The 22,065-nt window shown below is 45.7% G+C and overlaps 1 long non-coding RNA gene across 1 annotated transcript in view; it reads left to right on the top strand.

Annotated features, from left to right (window-relative positions):
* The first annotated feature begins 4,664 nt into the window (after positions 1 to 4,664).
* The window catches only part of LOC142786375 (uncharacterized), a 32,966-nt gene continuing 15,565 nt past the window's right edge, over positions 4,665 to 22,065 (top strand). Inside the window, exons 1-3 of the long non-coding RNA XR_012889030.1 lie at positions 4,665 to 4,734; positions 6,311 to 6,423; positions 8,733 to 8,768. This is a non-coding gene — a long non-coding RNA (uncharacterized LOC142786375). The remainder of the gene's footprint in view (positions 4,735 to 6,310; positions 6,424 to 8,732; positions 8,769 to 22,065) is intronic.

Here is a 22,065-nt window from a genome sequence, read left to right as displayed (position 1 = left end):
TTTTCGCATTTATTCGCAGGCCATTAGTAGTAGACCACCACGGTACATCTGTTAATACGCTTTCGTCTTTGACAATCGTCTCAGCTGAGATTTTTCCAGAAACAAAAAGACTGGTGTCATCCGCATACAGTAGAAATTCAGCATCGTTATTTAGGTCGACAATATTGTTTATGTGGATATTGAAGAGCATTCGCCCTTGAGGCCCACCGCAAGAAATAGTTTTATAGGAAGAAAAACATTAGCGATTAGAACACACTGTTTCCTCTCGGACAAATATGTACAAAATGGGGAATTGGCTACACCACGTACATCATTGGCGTCTAACTTGTCGAGTAAAATGTGATGATTAAGGGTATCGACTGCCTTGCTATAGTCAATGAAGACACCCAGCGTAAGTTTTTTTATTATCAATTCTTTTGCGTTAACAACGCACTCTGTGCGGATTTGCCACGCTGAAAACCATGCTGATTTTTTAAAGTATGTTGTGCTTGTTAAGAAAAATACTCAGGTGGCAGAAAATTATAGTCTCTAATGCCTCCGAAAACACAGGTATAATTGAAATTGGTCGGTAATTATTACCATCAATAAGATCTTCATTTTTATATATGACGGATACTTTTGACATTTTCATGAGATTCGGAAGCATCCAGACTGGAGAACTAGATTGAACACGTGAGCTAAACAAGGAGCAAAGAGGTCAATTAGGTGCCTAATTGCTGCAACCTGAAATCCGTCGACATTATTAGCTTTGCTGTTTTTTAAAGATAAGAATGTGTTCACTGTTTCTGCTTCATCTGGGGGTGCAAAAACATTGTGTCAGGATTGTAGTAAGGAATCTGAGTATGGGCAGTGCTTCTCTGTGGTTGTACCGCATTAGCAATGTGCTCACTGAAGTGCTCGGCTAAAGATAGACCGGATAGAATACACCCGTTTAGAGATATTTCCGTTAAAGTATTCTGAACAGCATTGCGGTTCAGGGCCTGATTGATTGCTTTCCAAACCTGGTTGTGAAGCATGCGGAGGGATGGGGACCGTGTTAGAATTATTTATTGAGCGACACGTCATGATATCACGCTAAATGTATGTACAAATGTTGCACACACAGACATGTGCTGAAGTGTTGCAAATGCCTATATAACCAGCTGTTTGCACTTGCGCAACGATGCGAGCTAGAACATGCGTATTACCACCACCAGAAGCTGATATAACCAGTGAAGTCAGTGCAAGCCAGGTCGTAACAGTGTACTGTGACGGCTGCTAATGGTGAACAATGACATATGATGCGCTGATGCTGACAAAGATGCTGCTCCTGGACACAGCTACATAAATCAACTTCAGCACATGGCACCTAACCACAATCCACGCTAACCTGACGTGACGGCTGGATCAAAGGAGTACATATGTAATGTTTATAAAATTGGGTAGGCAGGGCTGCAACTACTATTGACGTTTCACAGAGATTTGCCTCTGTTTGAAAAGTAGTTCCGAGACCTGACGTAGCTCTGTGGTAAAATGCTTTATTGCCACGCAGAATGCTTGCTTGGATTTGATTCCAGCTGGGACCCTGACGTTTATTCCTTGCATTCGTCGGCTTGACCCTACAGATGTCGGTTATTCCTAAACGCTCACGCGTTAAAATTGCCCGCGTGTGTTCTCGTCACTTTTCGGTAGATAGTAAGTGTCAATCACCTGTGGCATATACCCGCATACGAGCGGTACATACCCGCCCGTAGGTATGTGCCACTGTTTGGTAGGAAGCGTATGAAAACGTACATGACGGGATTGTGACATTATTCACGTCTTGACCAGTGGATCTTATTCGTTAAACCATCTTACCCTCCCATGCTAAACCATCTTACCCTCCCATTCCCGCTCAAAGTCGCCGAAGTTCGCTAAAAAATGCTTCGCATTTTAAATCTTCGCTGTAAAAGCGGTCGCCACGTGCGAATGCGTTACGAGAAAGGAGGCATCATTTGAAGCAGCGCTGGTAATTTTTTTTTTCGAGTTTTCGGTGAACAACGGTTGGTCGCGCAACGACCACTCGGAGCACCGGTGGATGCAGCTTCGAACGTCGGCACCCCGAAACGCAACCACAAGTACAGCGCACACTAATTTATTATCGTTATATTTACAGGCCGTTGTTTTAAACTCAATGTGTTTGCCGGCAGTTTGAATACATTTATTAGTAATATTTTGCAGCGAATTCGGTCAAATACCAGAGACTGTTCGAAAAATATTCCGAAACACGAACATTCGCACCTCCCTCTTTTTTTCGTTAACCCCCTGTTGTTCGGTTACTGAAGGCTGACTAAGAAAAAGGAAAAAGAAGCTTAAGTTTATTGCCTGTGGCTTCCTAGCAACGTCGACGTCATGACAGAGCTTCAAGGCCGGAAACAAAGGACCGTGGCGGTGAGCAGTGGACGTTACACGGGAGCCAGTAGAGATTTAGTGACCGATGCCACCATAGGATTATGCCACCATAGGATTATGAGGCCAACTACCATGGGGATCTCCGGATTTATTTAACTACACAGCTGTCTCCCTTTCGCCTCTATCGAAATGCGAGTTCTGCAGCTTGAGATTTTGAAACAATGGACGTAGTATTCATGCTATCCGCGCTTTTCCGCACAACCAATGACGTGCTGAATAAAGGCAGCTACGATAGCTTCACTATTACATGAGACATGGCTGCTAAAGTTTTAATAAACGTTGATGAAGCTAGTATCATTACTTCTCAAAGAGAAAGGAAAAAAAAGTTACACAATTTTTCACTAAAAGTAACCATGAGTAGATGGGAAGCAGCAGGTGCTGACGCTTACACTTGCGGGGACGTTGACACTGGCTCTCATGGCGGTGTTGCGGAGGCAAGAAACCTGGGGAGGCGCCAAGCACGCAGTGATGAATTAGTGTTACATAATCGAACATTCCAGCCGCTGCTAACGGGCAATGAGAAACAAGAGACTCTGATTGGACACAAAGACCTATAGTCCGCATTTAGTTAACACACACGTAGCTAATTTATATTATGCGGCATCGCACAGAAGAAACCTTCCACCGGCGCTACCTTGGAGGTCAAGAGCGAGTGCTTATTTACACGGGGTGGCCAGTGAACGGTTGTGCAGCGCTAGCAGCCGTTTTTTTTTTTGTTTCAATCAAGAAACTCGTTAGCAGACGGTGCCACCCTCGACTTGTAGAGGCGAGAGAGAGAGTTGGAACGGAGAGAAAGGGACACGCATGCACATGGGGGGGGGGGGCGTAAACAACGTGGGGAGGAATGCCTAGAGGAGAAAGAGGGGGAATGGGCAGATGTTAGCAGACGCTCATGCGTCGTCATTGCGAGGAGAGAGAGGGGGAGCCTAAAAGACGAAAGAGGAGCCGACGCGAATGCGCAGTAAGGGTGGTCACGGCGCACACCGAATTGAGCTCGACCCTAACCTGCTTCGCATCTAGAAGCGCTATTTGCCGGACTAGCCGTGCACCTATTCCTTTACACCGGTTCATGATGTAGATTTGTTTTTAAATCCGTCAAGTACGAGCCTCGACTACCGATTGGCAGCGTTTTCTGGCCATGCTGAGAAGGTGTTCCAGGGCCCTTTTAAAAAATAGGCGTAGTCGTCCCCTATTTGGGAGCCTACACCTGGTACGCTACTGGCGTGCCAAGATAAAGCTGCTGGTGTCATTCTTACGGCCCCACTTTGGTTTATTTTTTATAAAATGTGAACAAGGCAGGTGAACTTTACTGGGAACTTTTCAGTTCAACACATAACAGTGCCCAGTGGAAATCCTGATGTGATGCAAATATTGAAACTTTGCAGTTATCAATCAAAGTATAGAAGTACGGGAGTTTAACCAAATTAGGTGGAAATCCGGGATAAGACGGTGAAAAAGTCCTGGAACACGGAGTGTCTGCAGGAGGCAACGTTCCGACCAACAGATCTGTGTTGAGCTGCAGCCTTGAAGCAGGGAGGTTTGCTTGTCGAGACGTTGGCTACAGTGGCACACTGTGTTCTAGGCAACTTGAGCGAGCACTTAACATCAAGAGTATTATGCCATTCCAGCATAATGAAGCATGCAGCTGTGCAGTGGTGCACACTAGCTTTAGTTTTATAATGAAAACACTAAGCCGAAAGCGGAAGCTTCAACCGAAAAGCAGCAGCAAGACCTGGAGGCAGCGTTGCAGCAAACATTGACTCGCAGCTCTAGCTCGTGCAGAGCTGACCATGTGGTTGCCGCGCTGAACAATCTTCTTCACTACAATTTCAAAGACTCTGGGAACACTGACTCTCAGGCGAGAGACTGCTGTCTTCCTTCCGGGCTCGCGAAATCAGGTGTACGCAGCTCAACCTTGTAGAGTGTGACCACACAAAACAAAAAGGGCTAGCATTATGATACATTCAAATTCACAGAACGATGCCATATTGAACAACATGTTTTCTTCAGCATTTATCGGTCAAAGACATGCGAGCTTTTATGAAGAAATCATTTAATTTTCAAAATAGCTTTCCATCCAGGCAGCGCGCTCGGGCTGCCTGTTCCAAACCATGCAGGTGGGCGGTGCGTACTGCCACTGCACAGCACGCATTACTATTACAAATGGCTGCTGTGTGTAATTCCCACAACTTTCAGCCATCAACTGTGTGGTTCCCCCTCTTGATATACCCGTTCTTCCTTTCAGGCAGAAGTGTCAGCAGCTGATGCTGGGCTCGGCAAGAAAGACTCCCTCGTTGTCTTGAGGTGAGGGATGCCTACTCACAGGTTCAGAGATGTACGCGGGCGCGGGGGATGTTTGTAGAGCTCTGTATAAAAATCTTGCTGAACTATCACACTTGGCGCACAGTGTGCCTCTCCGCGAAAATGCGTATTAGACCCCGGAAGATGAAGTGGTTAGCTTCATGTCGTCTCGAGCAATGCTTGAGCGTAAGGTTAATCTCGTGAAATATTGAAACGCTGGTGAAAAATTGCATCACCAAGAATACTGGGGTGCCATCTGGTGCTCTACAATGAAAACACCACTTGGATACAGCGCTGCCGAGTTACTGCAGGGAAAAAAAGCGCATGCTAAATTTAGCAACGGCACTTTCAGCACACTTTTACTTGTAGTGTGATATGAGGTTATGCGACAGCAAGGTTTTGCACTCAATTCAATGTATGAATAGCGCATGAAATGTGTGGTCTGGACGTTGTTTCTTTGGAGCAAACTGTTGCTGCGGTGTACAACAGGTGCCCGTGCCTTTCGCTATGCTCTCATGTTTTTAATAAAGGTGGGTAGCGGGCCTATTAGGTGCATTGCAGCCTGTGTCCTCAGCTGTGAAGTCGTATCAACTTTTTGTAGCGCCTAGATGGGGGAAATAATTAATAGTTTCGTATAGCAGCAAGCATGAACATCAAGTACCGTTAGATAATCATAACGGCAACATTAACACAGGTCAGGAATGCTACATCAACCAAGAAAGAAACCGATCAACGTTCTTAGTTTTATTTTAACGTGATAGCGTTAAAGACCTCGTTTCGCAGAAATTGCGGCGTCGGCGTCGTTGCTTAAGAGTGAAAAACTATCTTGTCCTTGACCAAAAAATCAGGGATGCAAATAATAAAATAAATTCGTGGCCGGAGTGAGGATCGAACCCAGGCCGCTTGCGTAACTAACGGTTTTTCTTCCACACAGCCATCCATCTGCTGGGCAATGCAGTGAAAGTAGCTTCCTCCGCTTAAAAATGCTGTAAAGATGGCTCTTTGTTCATTAACACACGCGTGCTGTTACACAGGCGTCGTTCGCTTCACTATAATACATACAGTGTCGAAGTGATACTACGTGGTACAAGCGCACATTGCCATCAGGCGTCAGAACGTGGGATTATAACAACGACTTTGTGGTTCAAAGCCGGCTACCCCTTGCAAAAGGCATAGACGTTACGGCGCGTATTCCCTGAAGGCAACGTAATGGATGCATAGCAACTTCTAAAATATTTCGTGATAGACACAAGACACTCTAAGCTTTATTACTGTAAAGATGACAGCGCCAACGAGGTGAGGGCACGCGCTAAGCTTCTGCAAAGAGGCGAAAGACGAGGTAGAAAAAAAAACAGCCGGTCTAGAGTTCGGGCGTTGTCTCTTGGTTCTCTCTTCTTTCGTTACACACCTTTTACTAAAAAAACATTGCAAACTTGTAGAGTAACACCACACAACAAGATGTCGGCACTAATTGGATGAAGTACGCCCTAGGGACAGGATATCGCTATACCGCTCAACTCTTGAAGGCGAGGCTTAAGAATCCCCAATTTTTGGCCCCCGCAACCACTTTTTCACACAGGAAGCGGTTGCAAGAGAAAGATGTGAACGAGTCATCGAACATAAACATCAACACTCTGCTAGGTGTGGCCGCGACGCTCCTGCTGACGTTCCTCCTGGTCATCTACATTGTCGGTGAGAAGTTTTTTTTTATAAAGGATGATATATACGGTCTTCGTTGTCACAATGGTGCACGAAGTCGCACAAACGTGCCTATTACGCATGGCAAGTGCAATCTGCCAATTAATTCAGCGCTAGCTTTCAGTGAGAGTCCTGTTTCCCTCCGTGCTCGGTGTCTTTTCCTGTTTTTTTTATTTGTACGTGTTTGATTTGTGTTCTGCCTATACTACAAGGAGAATGATGAAGCGTGAGTAAGTGAATGATTAAGTATTTATTTATTGTCAAAGGGGCTATAATAAAGGCTGTATATCTATTTGTCGAAGCACAGCTTTGTGAACTTTCCTTATCTGTTTGCATGAATACGTGCACCGCTACATATGTGTGTCAATTAGGGTTTTTTTTTACCACATTAACTATTGACAGGGCGACACTTTTGCCGTAGTTACTCGGACCCGCTAACTTCAATTGTGACAAACTTCTGTTTCTTTGAACCATACCGACATGCAGTTGGGCAGGAAATCTTACTGCAGTTATCTCACTAATCATGGTTTACTACCTCAGTTAAGGACGCCAAATAACATATGGTTACAACCCTTTTGCCTGTCGAAGCAGCGCGGCTCCAATGAAGGACAAAACGTCTTCACAAATGCAAGTGAACTCGGGTTTGCTAGTGAACAACAACAGAGACGTTGACACACGACAGTCGCCAAATGAAAACACTCACTGAACACGACGATACAAAACGTATCAAGCAGTGGATTGTCTTGGCTTCCGTGTAGACCGCCAGGAGAGTTCTCCCATAATTGCGAAACGCAGCCTGAGAGTATGCTGAAAATTGTCAAATCACTTCATGGACTACGCTCGGACACTGCAGGTGCAAGCAGGCCGGAATTTTTGTTAATAAAAGTACACTGTGTTTTAGGGCACTTATAAAAAGAAGTGATACGTTTACATACTTGTTCGCGGAACTGAGTGTCCCGTAATCTGCCTCACTGCACGAACCTCAGAAAAGCTTTTCCCACGTTAAATATGCCAACTGCATCTGGCGCTAACTGTGTAGCGCACTCCAGTTAACTGAGCATCATAATTGAGGTTAGCCTTTCCGAGTAACAAGGCTCTAATTACACATGTGTGGAGGCCGAACTGAAGAGTAATGACGCACTGTTTAAGATTAAGTCGTTTGCCTGCGTCACTTGGGTGCAGGGTCGCGGTAAATATAAATTTCTGGGTATTTAAGTCAGCTCATTGAGTGTTGCGGACCTGTACAGTCATGTTTTATATGAGTTACAGCCCACTGTCTGTACTTAAAATGGCGCCAACACTGCACAGTGGCACCTACACCGAAAAGAGGTGGTGAGTTAAACTCTCTTAAATAGCGGTACTTTCTGAACTAAGGCTTCTAGGCGTCCATGTTCAGAATTGGGGTCTCTAAGCCCAGTCCGCATTTTTCAACTCATATTGAGCGTCATTCTAACTCTAGTCTGCCCTTTTGTAGGTCTCCAGATGTATTGGAAATATCTATTCCATCGGCAGGTACTTCTCACTTCGTCATCTGAAAGTTTCATCTTTGTGAAACAGCCGCGATATCTTGTGCTACCTCTTTTGTCAGTTACGTGAACTTAGAGTGCACGCTATGTTATTCAATGCACGCGTAATATTTACAAGCACGTACTTCTATGTGCGTGAAAGGAATTAAGATATACCTATCATTATAGAAGTGTTACGAAAAGCTACCTCACACCAGTTATTGCACTTCGAATTGGTTAGCTGGGCTCACTTACTGGTAGTGATCGATGTAACTTGTCAAACCTGCGTGTTTGTTCACAGAGCTACTTGCAACACCTTTGCCTCTGCATTTTGTAAATAAATAATTCTTAGCAAGGTAGTACTTGTTCTCAAATATAGGAAATTGATAGGCCGCTTTCACCTACATTACTGTGTTTCTGTTTAACTTTTCATTATTGAAGAATATCACAATCAAAGCGCTAAACTATAACAGCAAAAGAAGTAAACAAAACGATGAAAAATAAAGTATCTGATAATATAATAAAACGAGCTACCGCTGATGAATACGAGACAAAACTAGAAAACCACACATGCATACACATTACAAACTTTAAGCGGCAGCATGCGCACTATGGGAATTTATACATGTGACAGTGACTTCGCTCACTTCCGTGTCCGAGTTCTTTACTAACTTGTAATGTTTGACCAATAAATATTACAGCGAAATACGCACAAACTTACGTACATCATCATTGTTCTCGGTGGATTTCTTATTGCAGAGTTTAATTGGTGTGCACGTTTGTTCCTTAATCTTCTAGCTGGCGGAAAGCACGAGCCACCAAGTACACCGCGAGGTAAGAGCAAACGTTGAAACTTATTGCATCACGAAAGGCTCGCTTTCTCGGCAAAATACTGTGGTGTAGAACATAACCCCGAGTGTTCGTTTCAAGTGCGTTGTCTAAAGGGTTAATTCGGGTTAATGGGGGTTTTTACGGAGGCCCATTTCTGTGAATGCCTTTTTTTAGAAAGACTACGCTGACTGAATTCATGGTGCTAAGTTAAAAATGCCACACAGACACAAGTCTAGCGGCATTTATTAGAAAATTGAGTAGTACGGCGACAAATTTGAAAATAGGAGAGCGAAGTATTTAAGAGTCACATAGAAGAATTCTACAGGTTATAGTTCGATTATTAGTGGTGTAAAAAAGTGGCTGATCCCTCTTTTCGAGAATCTGTATAACACGAAATTGAAGCGTGTCCTCGTCCAGGTAGTTCAGCGTTCATTGTGCATTGTTTCGCCACAAGGGCGAATGGATGAAGTCCACAGCAACAAAATGCTATGCAGTGTGAAGAACCGCAGCATCTGGTGAATTGCAGCGCGCACCTCAAGCAGAAAGCACGCAAGAAATGAGCAGAAACAGGCTGAGCGCGGACTGCGAACTGTCACAGCTCGACGCTTGAAGCGCGCAGTTCTAACAGAAAGACGTGCAAAACAAATGCACTTTTGATTGATATGTGGGGTTTAACGTCCCAACACCACTATATGATTATGAGAGACGCCGTAGTGGAGGGCTCCGGAAATTTAGACCACCTGGGGTTCTTTAACGTGCACCCAAATCTGAGCACACGGGCCTACAGCATACATGCACTTTTATACACAGGACAACTCCGTGAAGAACAGTCACAATTTCCTTACTTCTAGTGTTGGCAGTATACTTTTTTCTTGAAAGCGGCCGTGAGCGGAGTGACGTTCGTGCTCTCCTGAATTGCGTACGCAAGACAAACCATGCTTCGTGGAGGTGGCGCTCATCGAAATGTGAGAGAGGCATGGAGGGATGAGGTGGTGGCCTACAGAGCGCTACAAATACAAGCTCGCGTGCCATCTCGCTGCTGAACAAGAAAACGCATTGATGCTTTGAAGTTCGGACAATCGACATGGGGTATATGGTTATATAAATGGTTTGCCGTTTCACACTTGTTGCATGCTTCGTGGCCTAGTGGGTAGTGCCGCGCGCTTAGCATCTAGAGGTCGCTGGTTCGACGCCTCACGACCGAACCTTTCCTTCCCGTTTTTGATGCGAAGCGTCTTATGGCCGAGCTCAATCCGGTGTGCGACGTGACCCCCATTACAGCGCATGCGCGCCCCTCCCGCTCTCTCTCCTACGCTCCCCCACTATCTCCCCTCGCAATAGGTTCTGTAAAGTTGAGTTAGCGGCTACCCTGGCGCCACCTGCCATAGCGACGCCAAATCAATGAGATGGTGGGCTACGGCTCGGCCGGCTCTTTTCCCACGAAACGCAGTCGGTGCCGTTCATGGTTAAGGCCGTTTGGCTTCGTTTCTGCTTATTTTGTGGCCTTTGGTACAGTGCATTGACTTCTGTGCCGGGAGAAACCCCAGAAACAGGTGGTATTTCTGTGTCGAAGACTGCCACAATCACGAAGGGCAGCCCGGAATTTAGTGCTATAGGTTTTCTCGCTGGTCATTCATGCCTTGTGATGTAGAATCCCACAGCGGCGCAGTGCTTTCAAGTGCCCGCAGCTCCATATCTGCAGCTGAAGTACCCTCCGCGACGTTGACGGCTATCATTGTCAAGCTGGAAAGCAATACGAAGGGTAATTAGTTCTTTTGCCGTATGTTTAGGCATGCTCCGAACGATAGGCATGACATTGTAATTGTTCTCAGAAAAGGTCAAGTTCACTACTCGCTGCAAACAATCGATATTATGTCAAAATAAACGTAACTGCGACGTTTTGCGTATATAAATGCTAGTGAACTATCGAATATCATAATCCACGTGAAACGCGAATAAAGTGCTTATGAGAATAAGGCAGAATTTGTTTCCCTTGCCGCGCGAAGCTATTCGTGTTTGCGCCGATTAGGTCTGAAACTAAGTTCCAGTTTTGTATGGCTAGGCCGCTTACAACTGCTGTACACAAAACTTTTTCTGTAGTGGCGCCCCGGAATACGCCGATGTAATGCGCCGACGCGCATGCCAGGTTGCGTTTCCGTGGTGGCGCACAGCCACAATTATTCAAGATCAAACCATAACCACGGATCGAATTTCTCATTTTCGATCAAACGTGTTGGCGCCGCTTCACGGCCCTACATTCCGAAAAGCAATATTTTACTTCACTGATCATTACTCTGCCGACAACAGTATACGACCGTGGCGTGAGCATCGCAGTCGACTGCAAACAGATCGTGCAAAATGGCAATGCAAATCAACCGTGCTCTACTCGCGTCATATTGGAGTGTTTATCTAAAATCACAGTGTGACAAGACAGTACAACAAGATAGGCCACCGCGTACAACGCGTCGCAGTTAAACGATGCATGCATCGCCATCAGAGAGGCGTCAATTAAAGCTTGGTCAAAATGCTCATAACGCAACGTTTTCAAAGCGGCAGTTTGGTCGCTTCAATTTCAGTGTCACAATAGGTATTACCTCACCTGTACGGAAATTTCACAGAGCTGCTTTTCCTGCTACAAGCGGAACTAGAACTTCCCCTGCTACATTCCCAAAGCATATGTTGCTGCTGCCTGGCACCGTTGCGGCTATATGTCCTCCTGATATACTTTGTTCAACACGTAAGGATTGGGAAAAGATCGGATCTGCAATTTTTCTCAAATGCATTCATGTGCCTTAAACAATCACTTGTACGGGGGTGGATAAATCTTCCGCTCTAGTTTCTAGTGATTCGCGATGTCGTGAATCCAGACGATCTCTCGCAGAATTCCCTGGAACGGGCGGCTCAACTGCCCGGCTGACGAAAACTGGAGCATTCAGGTGTGCCGTCTCGTTTCCACGGTTCCCCGAGGGTGGTCGTAGCCAGACAATTTCTTTTTCTCGGAATCATTGTCTCGTGGCCCCGTGCAGCAATCTTACGGTGGTTACCGATATTCTGCCCCTCGCCAGATTTCGGATGGCTATCTTCAAATTACTGACAATCAAGCCCATCTTAGTATTAGTTATAGCTAGCGCTAAGGCCGCTTTCTCTGCAGTTTCGTAGGAAGACGTTTTGGCCGATCCAGAGGCAATCAAGCATTCCCCCCCTCCCCTGTCTACCACCACAATTACAAAAGCGTCTTTTATATCCCTTGACATCTGTATAGACTGCCGCTTTCTATTCCCCGTACTCAACATGTAAAGCTCTGGCTATTGCCTGCCTGCGTTGCTTGAGGTAAATCAAATGCATAATTTGGGACAAAAGTTTTATGAACATGGCCCTGTGTATTTCACGCCCCACCTGAGTTTTAGTGTTCCCAGCGGTAGCCTCAGCCCCAATGTGAATCATTTCTAATATGATACTGCCTACTTTAGCTGTCAAAAGCCTAGCGTGCTCGATCACCAGGTGCTCCTCTCGTAGTTCATCCAAGGTGTCATGCACTCCTAGTTTCAACAGCCTTTCTGTAGACGCATTGTTGGGCAGCCTAAGGGCGGCCTTGTAAGCTTGCCTGATTATAGCCTCGACCTTGCCTTTTTCTCTAGCATATAAGGTGTCGCGTAAGTAATCCTGCTGAGCACAAGCGCCTGTACTAGCTTACCGAGATTCTTTTCTTTAACCGCGCTCTTACGGTTAGCGATTATCCAGAATCGCCGGGTGGTAGCGCAGACCGTGCTTTGTTATTCAAGGGCCACCGTATAGTTCCTGTTAGTTTGCAAATATAGGCCCAGACTACTAATCGTTTGACTTCAGTGGCCGGCCAATCCCACACTTTTACGTCCAATGGTGGTGATGGAATATAGTGTCTCGCATGTAGCCCTCGGGGTTTGTGCCGAACTATAAAAAGCTTGGACTTGGGCTGAGAGCATGAAAATCTCGCCTCCCATGGCAACCCTTCGACAATATTGACTGCCTATTGTAGTGCTTCTTCCAGGTGCGCATAACTTACCCTAGTTAGCCATAGAGTAATATCATCTACATAGAATGTGTGTTTAAATCCCGGTACCTCCTCCAGCCTCGCCAGTATGCGAGTTTTTGGCTGAAAAAAAAAATGACTGCTCGTGGTGCGCAACCGTTCACTGGCCACGCCGTATATATAGGCACCGGAACTTGACCTCCAAGGTAGTGCTGGCGGAAGATTTCTCCTGTGTATTGTTGATCAATAAAATTCGCAGCGTGAGCGTTAACTAAGTGTGGACTGCGGGTATTTGTGTCCAATCGGACACTTCGGCCTCCCCTTGCCCTTTAGCAGCGAATGGCATGTTCCAGTAGAAAACACTGGTTCATCACTGCGTGCTTTGCGCCTGCCCAGGTTTCTCTCCTGCGCAACGCCGCGATGAGTGCCCGCACACACGCCGTCTCCAGTGTAAGCGTCAACGCCCGCGGCTTAGCATCGACCCATGGTTCCGTTTAGCGGGCGATGATGAAATTTTTTTCTATGCCGTTTGTTTGTGTATGCTCTCAACGTCACATCCGTGACCAAAATATGTTAGCCCAGCCGTGGTAGACCTCGCCATGAAACACTTTCATGTTAAAAAAAAATCCTAACTTGAAGTCGCAACACCCAACAACACAGCCGCACTCACTCTATACGTATGCTCCGCTTTTCGCTTTGTCTAGAGCCCTTCAGAGCAGTTAATCAAACGAACGAATTGATCAGCTGAATGTCAGATTAGTGGTGGAATGTGCTGCATGGTGCAAATGCTGCCGTTTCGCTCTTTGTGAGTGTGCAGGCCACCACGATAGCCTACCCTCACATGCGTCGCACGTCAAGTCGTACAGGAGAAAAACAATCATCTTACGAGTACGTATGGTGAATGGTGAACTCTGCAAACAGTGCGGTTGAAATGCGTCGCGTCTGAAATTTGTCGCACCGTTTTGAATGATATCGTGAAATTATCAAGATAAAAACCACCTTCAGAAGAACGGCAAAAGAATAGAACATGATTAAACGCGTGCTTGTCGGTCAGCATGTCGGGGAATGATTGTGAGTTGCAGTTGTCTCGCTCGAAGCACGAAAAAAGTAAAATGAGGGTGTCTTTCATATCACGTATGTGTTACACATCACCACGACCACAAGCTATCAAAAGAGGAACAACGTATAGTCAGATATCATCACTAACAAGTAACACGCAGGTATGGTTGAATTTTAGTTCATCTGTAGACTTTGCGTCCACGTAAAAGTGGTAATACCGTGTTAACTACGAGAGGCTGGTTAGGTGGAGCCATCTGGAGGCGCGAAAAAGGACCTGACTAGCAGGAAACGTATTCTTTTTCTAAGCTGATGCTCATTCACGATAGCTATATTGCATTGACTTCTCTGTGTATACCTCAATGCTTTGTACGCCAAAACACACCAATATAGCTAACTGAGACACACGAGCGAACATGGCTGAAGCGTGCATGCTCGGGCAACTCTGCAGTGCTGCTTGGAACGGCGTCCATTTCGGAATCACAGTTCTGCAAAAGGTTGATCGAAGTAAAAATAATGCGCAACGTCGCGAATCGCAGGGATTCCAAGCTGCAGGCTATCTTATTGAACCCGAGTCGACACTTTCTACGGTGACGACAGCAATGCAGGTGGCAAGAGAGGACCGAATGTGTCCGTCTAGCAGACGAAATGTTTGCGGAGCAGCTGAGCCTGACGCCACTCTTTTCTGTGGAGAAATGGTAAACTGTTGCATGATCTGGAGGTTACTGCGAAGCAGCGCCACTGCTGGTGCTCCCAGTACTAAAAATGGCGGGATTGCTGGCCGTTTTGAATAGTGCTTTATCATCATCATCATCTTCAGCCTGGCTACGTCCACTGCAGGACAAAGGCCTCTCCCATGTTAAACCAGTTAACGCGGTCCTGTGCTTGCTGCTGCCAATTTATACCCGCAAACTTCTTAATTTCATCTGCCCACCTAACCTTCTGTCTCCCCCTAACCCGCTTTTATTCTCTGGGAATCCAGTTAATTACTCCTAATGACCAGCGGTTATCCTGTCTACGCGCTACATGCCCGGCCCATGTCCATTTCCTCTTCTTTATTTCAACTATGATATCCTTAACCCCCGTTTGTCCCCTAATCCACTCCGCTCTCTTCTTGTCTCTCAAGGTTACACCTACCATTTTTCTTTCCATTGCTCGCTGCGTCGTCCTCAATTTAAGCTGACCCCTCTTTGTGAGTGTCCAGGTTTCTGCTCCGTAGCTTAGTACTGGCAAGATACAGCTGTTATATACCTCCCTCTTAAGGGATAATGGCAATCTACCTGTCATAATTTGAGAGTGCTTGCCGAATGTGCTCCACCCCTTTCTTATTCTTCTAGTTACTTCAATCTCGTGGTTAGGCTCTGCGGTCATTACCTGCCCTAAGTAGACATAGTCTTTTACAACTTCAAGTGCACTATTACCTATCTCGAAGCGCTGTTCCTTTCCGAGGTTGTTGTACATTACTTTCGTTTTCTGCAGATTATTTTAAGACCCAACTTTCTGCTCTCCCTGTGTAACTCCGTAATCATGAGTTGCAATTCATCCCCTGAGTTACTCAGCAATGCAATCTCATCGGCGAATCGCAGGTTACTAAGGTATTCTCCATTAACTCCTATCCCTAACTGTTCCCAATCTAGGCTTCTGGAAACCTCCTGTAAGCACGCGGTAAATAGCATTGGGGAGATTGTGTCCCCCTGCCTTACACCCTTCTTGATTGGTATTCTGTGGCTTTCTTTATGAAGCACTATGGTAGTAGTTGATCCCCTGTAGATTTCTTCCAGAATGTTTATATATACTTCATCTACGCCCTGATTCTGCAGTGTCTGCATGACGGCTGATATTTCTACTGAATCAAACGCCTTCTCGTACTCTATGAAGGCTATGTATAGTGGTTGGTTATACTCTAAGCATTTCTCTATTACCTGATTGATAGTACGAATGTGGTCAATTGTTGAGTAGCCTGTTCTAAATGCTGCTTGTTCCTTTGGTTGATTGAATTCTAATGTTTTCTTTACTCTGTTAGCAATTACCTTTGTAAATAGCTTGGATACTGCAGAGAGCAAGCTGATCGGCCTGTAATTCTTCAAGTCCTTGTCATCTCCTTTCTTATGTATTAAGATGATGTTAGCGTTTTTCCAAGAATCTGGTACCCTTCCCGTCAGGAGACACCTCGTAAACAGGGTGGCTAGTTTTTCTAACACAATCTGTCCTCCATCTTTCAGCAGATCTGATGTTACCTGATCCTCACCAGCAGCTTTGCCTCTTTGCATGCTTTCCAAAGCTTTTCTGACTTCTTCTATCATTACTGGTGGGGTGTCGTCTGGTGCTAGTTCTTATAATATTAAGGTTGTGGTTGTCTCGGCTACTGTACAGATCTCTGTAAAACTCTTCCGCTATTTTAACTATCCTATCCATATTGGTAGTTATTTTGCCTCCTGTGTCCCTTAGTGCACACAACCTACTTTTGCCTATCCCAAGTTTCCTCTTCACTGCTTTGAAGCTTCCTCCGTTTTTCAGAGCGTGTTCAATTCTCTCCATGTTATACCTTCTTACATCGCATACTTTACGTCTATTAATCAACTTCGAAAGCTCTGCCAGTTCTATTTCGTCTGTTATACTTGACATTTTCATGGTTTTACGCTTCTTAATTAGGTTCTTCGTTTCCTAGGAAAGCTTGCCAGTGTCCTGTCTAACTACCCTGCCTCCAACTTCCACTGCACACTCCGTAATGATACTCGTCAGATTATCATTCATTGTATCTACGCTAAGGTTGGTTTCCTCACTAAGAGCCGAGTACCTGTTCTGAAGCGACACTCTGAATTCCTGTACTTTCCCTCTCAGTGCTAGCTCATTATTGGCTTCTTGCGTATCAGTTTCTGTCGTTCCTTCTTCAAGTCTGGGCGAATTCGAGACTGTACCATTCTATGGTCACTGCATATTACCTTGCCAACCACTTCCACATCTTGCACGATTCCTGGGTGTGCGGTCATTATAAAGTCTATTTCGTTCTTATTTTCGCCATTAGCGCTCCTCCATGTCCACTTGCGGTTTTCCCGTTTTCTGTAGAAGGTATTCAAAATCCGCAAATTATTGCGTTCTGCGAATTCTACAGTAGCTCTCCTCTGGCGTTTCTAGTGCCGATGCCATAATCTCCTACTGCCTGGTCTCCAGCCTGCTTCTTCCCTACCTTTGCATTAAAGTCGCCCATCACTATACTATACTGTGTTTTTACCTTACTCAGTGCCGATTCCCCGTCTTCATAGAAGCTTTCAACTGAAGCGTCATAATGGCTGGATATAGGCGCGTAAGCCTGTACTACTTTCATCTTGTATCTTTTATTCAGTTTAATTACAATACCTACCACCCTTTCATTAATGCTATAATATTCTTCTATGTTGTCAGCTATGTTTCTGTGAATTAGGAACCCCACTCCCAGTTCTCTTCTGTCTGCCAAGCCCCGATAGCAAAGGACGTGCAAATAAAATGGTATGCAAATAAAATGCAGAGGTGGCGCAATGGTCTGACACAAGAGAGCCGTTGTTTGGATCCCGGTGCCGCTAAATTTTCCTCTAGATCGAAAAATATCCTCGTGTGAATGAAATTGCCTAGAGTGGCCAGGTGTGTGGCCTCACACTGGTAACCATGGCTGGCAATGCACTCCCTCGCCAGACGAGGGTTGGTCTCCCTGGTGCTGTACTTTGCTGGTACCACAGACATGAATTGACCGGCTAGTTTTAGGCCCTCCATTTGAAACTGCTCCACAGCAGCTTAATGTGGCGGTAGTCAGACATGTGACGCATCGAAGGGTGAGATAAATCTCTCTGTGCAGAGTGGTCGCTATGAAATTATGAATTCGGCATTGTTTAAAGCTAAAAGGTTATGTAGCGAGGCGAGTCTGGTAATGTTTTTAGAAGAGCTATAAGGTGTCAAATAGCATGAAATAGGGTTCTGTGAATTCAGGAGGACAGATTAAGCTAATTTACAGCAAAGGAACTGCGACATTCATTGCTGTTAGGTCTTACCTGATATATAAAACTCGACCAGGTGGCCGAACTTTGAAGTGATGTGGCGACTCCTTGGAACCTCGAAGGTTCGGCAGTGATTGATCACATCACCCAGAGACTCGACTCTCTTGTCCGATAAGGAAGGGATAACCGTCTTCCACAATTTCTGTAAAAATGTTTGCGTCCGAGCTGATTTCAAGAAGTAGTGTTGGCAAGCGCGCTATTCATGGCTGCGGCAAAGCTCGTACTGTTGCGGTTCCTAACTTAATAGACGGTTACCCTCCGGTCTCGCTTGGCCTTTGCTGGCTTACCCAGCCCCTTCCACAACAATTGCCACGGTGGAACGCATTTATTTACAGTGTGAAGAATGATAAGGAGAGGTACATCTCAGGGCCAAAAACTGGACAACGAGCTGCTCGCGAGCCAGTCCCGCCTCGTCCTCGTCCACTTCATGCGCCCGCCGATGAGTTGTTTCAGTAATGCCATGCATGTTACAGTGAGATGGCCGGCACAGCCTGACAGAAGGGTAGACTAAGACGGCTATGACATGAACGAATGTGTATTGGGCAAGCGTTTTTTTGAAAGCAAACTTGAACATACTGCTAAGCGAGACAGAGGCCAGTGGATGAATACGGCGATAGCTTATTTATCCCTCGTATAGCACCGCATTTGTGTTCCGGCCTGGCGCACAGGTGCCCTTGATCAAATGCAAAAAAGACAGTTTTGGTTTTTTAAAAACGATAGTCGTTCTTGGGGACCTTCGACGCAAAAATTTTGGTCTTTCTGTCTGTCATCTGTACGTTTGTCTGTCCACTTTTAACAGTACGCTAAACGGCACTGAAGGGACCAAACGATACTTCCAACGGCCGACCCCATCCGCAGTACCCACCAATATTGCTCAAGGTTCAGCGTTCATACTTCTGCGATTGCCAGTTACAAAGCAATTATTACGCATATCTGAGGCACTATAACAACACGTCAATATTATATATGTGTAATTTTTACTAGAAAAGGCATACATAAGGTGATTTTAAGGATCGTAGCCTTCATAACGCTCCGAAGGCTATGAAACGCTTGCAAGAAACGGCAAGTATTTCCAATGCTTTGCTAACACGACACGGTGGTGGCACCTACCCGTTGCCTTGAGTTCTACACCTTATCACCTCGCGGACGGGTACACAGGGCGCGCGCGCTTCGTTTTTTAAGACATCTGCCAGATAGCGCTCATGTCTCACGTGTGACGAGACTTGATGCGCTCGTTCGCCTTCGTTGCATGCTCGAGGCACTGTAACGCAGTGGCTCCAGAATACCATTCACCAATTTTCTTGCGTAGAACATCAAAAAATTTTTATTCACTTTCTCCAGACGCAAGACTATCGTCTTTCAACGACGTTTGCGGTGTAACATGCAGATACGGCACAAATTTTTTTAATATGCTTGGCGGTACGCCAGTGGCTTTAAGGGTAGCAGAGGGTAGTTTGCAAAACACACTAACTTACGATTGAACTGCTTTTACCGGGAACGGGAAAATGAAACGTCTACGAGGAGGAGTCCCGATGGCACTACTAACAATTCAATAGATTTCATAGTGTTTGCACACCCTTGCATGGTGCACAATGTGGAACGGCTTGAAAACAATGACATAGCGACCACAACATGGTACAATGTCCAGTTCGTATAGACATGAGAAAGGAGCGGAAACAATGGGTAAGTGTCGACGAATGAGTTATCACAAAGAGGGAAAGTACAAAAAATCAGAATCGTGTTTGACAATACTTACTCAGAACATGTAGGGTATTTTGACCGGAGGCTTGCAAGCTCTCCCTGAAGACAAAAACGATGTAACAAAACCCTCGTATACCACAGAAAACAGAAAACTGCCAGAGCGTTCAATGCTAACCGGCGTAAGGTAGCCCTTATAAGAAGGTGCATTGTGGGGAGAATCGAAGTGCTTTTTGAATAAAGAAAGAACTCTTGCAGTGGTTTGGCTCGGCTGTGCCAGGATACACGTAGCGTGAGCTAAGGGGGCGCTGCTCAACTCAGCGTTTCACGCAAAGCACTGATCACTGGGGTCATGTCGTTCATCACGTCACACATGTCGCACACATATCCAAACGGATTGTTTACGAAGTCCGTCGCCAAGGTCCAAGTCCCACTGGCGCTTTCGCTAAGTTTGACTGTACTGCCAGTGAGTCGGCCTTCTGGTGACGACGCTTTGCTAGACATTCATCTCTTTGCTGCGGTGTCTCCGGAGCACGGTTAACCTTGTGTTTGTTCTTCCCAATCTCCACCGCTGAATTTTTGGCAACTACTTCTAAATCAAATAATTAAATTCTGTGCTTTTCTTTGCCACTCAGCAGCCATTGGGTTCTTCTTCTCCATGACCATACCGTACTGGCAAATGCCCCGCTAAATGTATGTGGCAACGCGGAAGACGCAACCAAAAAGAGCTGCATGAATCTAGGTGCACGAGCCACGGTGTACGATCAGAACGATTCTGCCATGGCTATGACCTCACTCCTCTGAAATGCGCCGTCACTAATCTTCGGCTCTTCTACGTGCACGCAAAACAGCTTTAACTCGGCCTGTGTAGCTAATGCAACGAAAGGGCGAAGCCTAGGATCGGCGAAGAGGAAACTGGGTGGAGGTAAACACCAGCTGTGTGCACTAAAAGGCTAGGAAGGCTATACCGTACTGCCAAACGCCCCGCTACATGCATGTAGCGCCGCGGAAGGCGCAACCAAAGAGAGCTGCTTGAATCTAGGTGCACGAGCCACGGTATACGATCAGAACGATTCTGCCACGGCTATGACCTCACACCTCTTAAATGTGCAGTCACTGATCCTCGGCTCTTGTACGTGCACGCAAAACCACTTTGGCTAGGCCTGTGTAGCTGATACAACAAAAGGACGACGTTTAGAATCGGTGAAGAGGAAACTGGGTTAAGGCAAACACCAGCTGTGCGCACTAAAAGGCTAGGAAAGCAATGTCACTGATTCATTCAATTCAGCTCATGTGCCCTGAAATAATTCAAAAGTCATATCAACTCTGTCATCATATCAACATCATATCAACTCTGTCACATGTAAGGCAAACCGGGTTCTAGGATTCATGCGAAGAAACTTTTACATGGCCCCTGTTGATTTAAAAAAGCTTCTTTACATTACGTACGTTCGTCCGCATTTGGATTACGCGTCATCGATATGGGACCCTGGTAATATCACTTTAGCTAACGAACTTGAGAGCATTCAGAATCGCGCTGTTAGATTTATAATATCAGATTATTGCCGTACCGCTAGCGTAACAAACATGAAATCAATTATTAACACTCCTTTACTGGCTACACGCCGTAAGTTATCCCGTCTCGTACCCTTCCACAAAATTTACAACAACTCTCTTCTGCGTTCACTTTTAATAACCCCATCGTCATACAGTTCAAGTCGTACTGACCATGCGCAGAAAGTTTCTGTTCCTCGCTTCAAGACATCTACATATTCCCACTCATTCCTGCCTAAATCTTGCAAGGATTGGAACCGCCTCCCACAATCAGTTGCATCCATCACCTCGCCTTGCAGTTTTAAAACATCGCTCGATAACATACTTGGTGTTGGAAATGTAAACGTTTGATTTTGTTGTTAGTTTTCTTGTATAATCTACTGGCTGTATAACATAGTTGCAGTTGATAATAGTTGATTTCCAGTGTTTAATAATGTTCTAGTGTCTTGTCTATGTATTCTTTTCTTTAACATTGTTCGTCAGTGCCCGCTCCCCTCTGCAATGCTGTAAAGCCCTGAGGGTACAATAAATGAATGAATGAATGAATAAAAAGTAAACTAAACCAACCTAATTAGTCATTTGAAGCGTTTTGAGCGCTTATATTTTAGTGTTCATAGATAGATAACTAGCCAAACAGTCTGCCCTGTGTTACAAAGCATTAACGAAGTCCTTGGGCCGGATGCCCCCAAGCGTGCCTTCCCGTCATCTCGGACATTCTGTGTGGGGGCGGGTTGTCACCTGCACCGGCTCTGTTTGTCTCGGCTGTGCGCTTTGCCTGCGGGGCAGTGGCTACGGGCGGGCCCCTCTGGAATGTGCGGAAGGCCGGTTGTGTGCTACAGGAGGGACTGCCGTGAATTTCTCCTGCGTGGTCGCTTCCGAGTCCCCGCGCGTGTGCCACGTGCATCTGCCACGTGTGTGAAGGGACACTTGCGTTGTGCTCTCAATTAGTGGTTGG

The sequence above is a fragment of the Rhipicephalus microplus genome, unplaced genomic scaffold, assembly GCF_043290135.1.
Source record: "Rhipicephalus microplus isolate Deutch F79 unplaced genomic scaffold, USDA_Rmic scaffold_23, whole genome shotgun sequence".
NCBI classification, from domain to species: domain Eukaryota; kingdom Metazoa; phylum Arthropoda; class Arachnida; order Ixodida; family Ixodidae; genus Rhipicephalus; species Rhipicephalus microplus.
The sequence above is the reverse complement of the archived record's forward strand: the minus strand, read 5'-3'. Positions and strand labels throughout refer to the sequence as shown.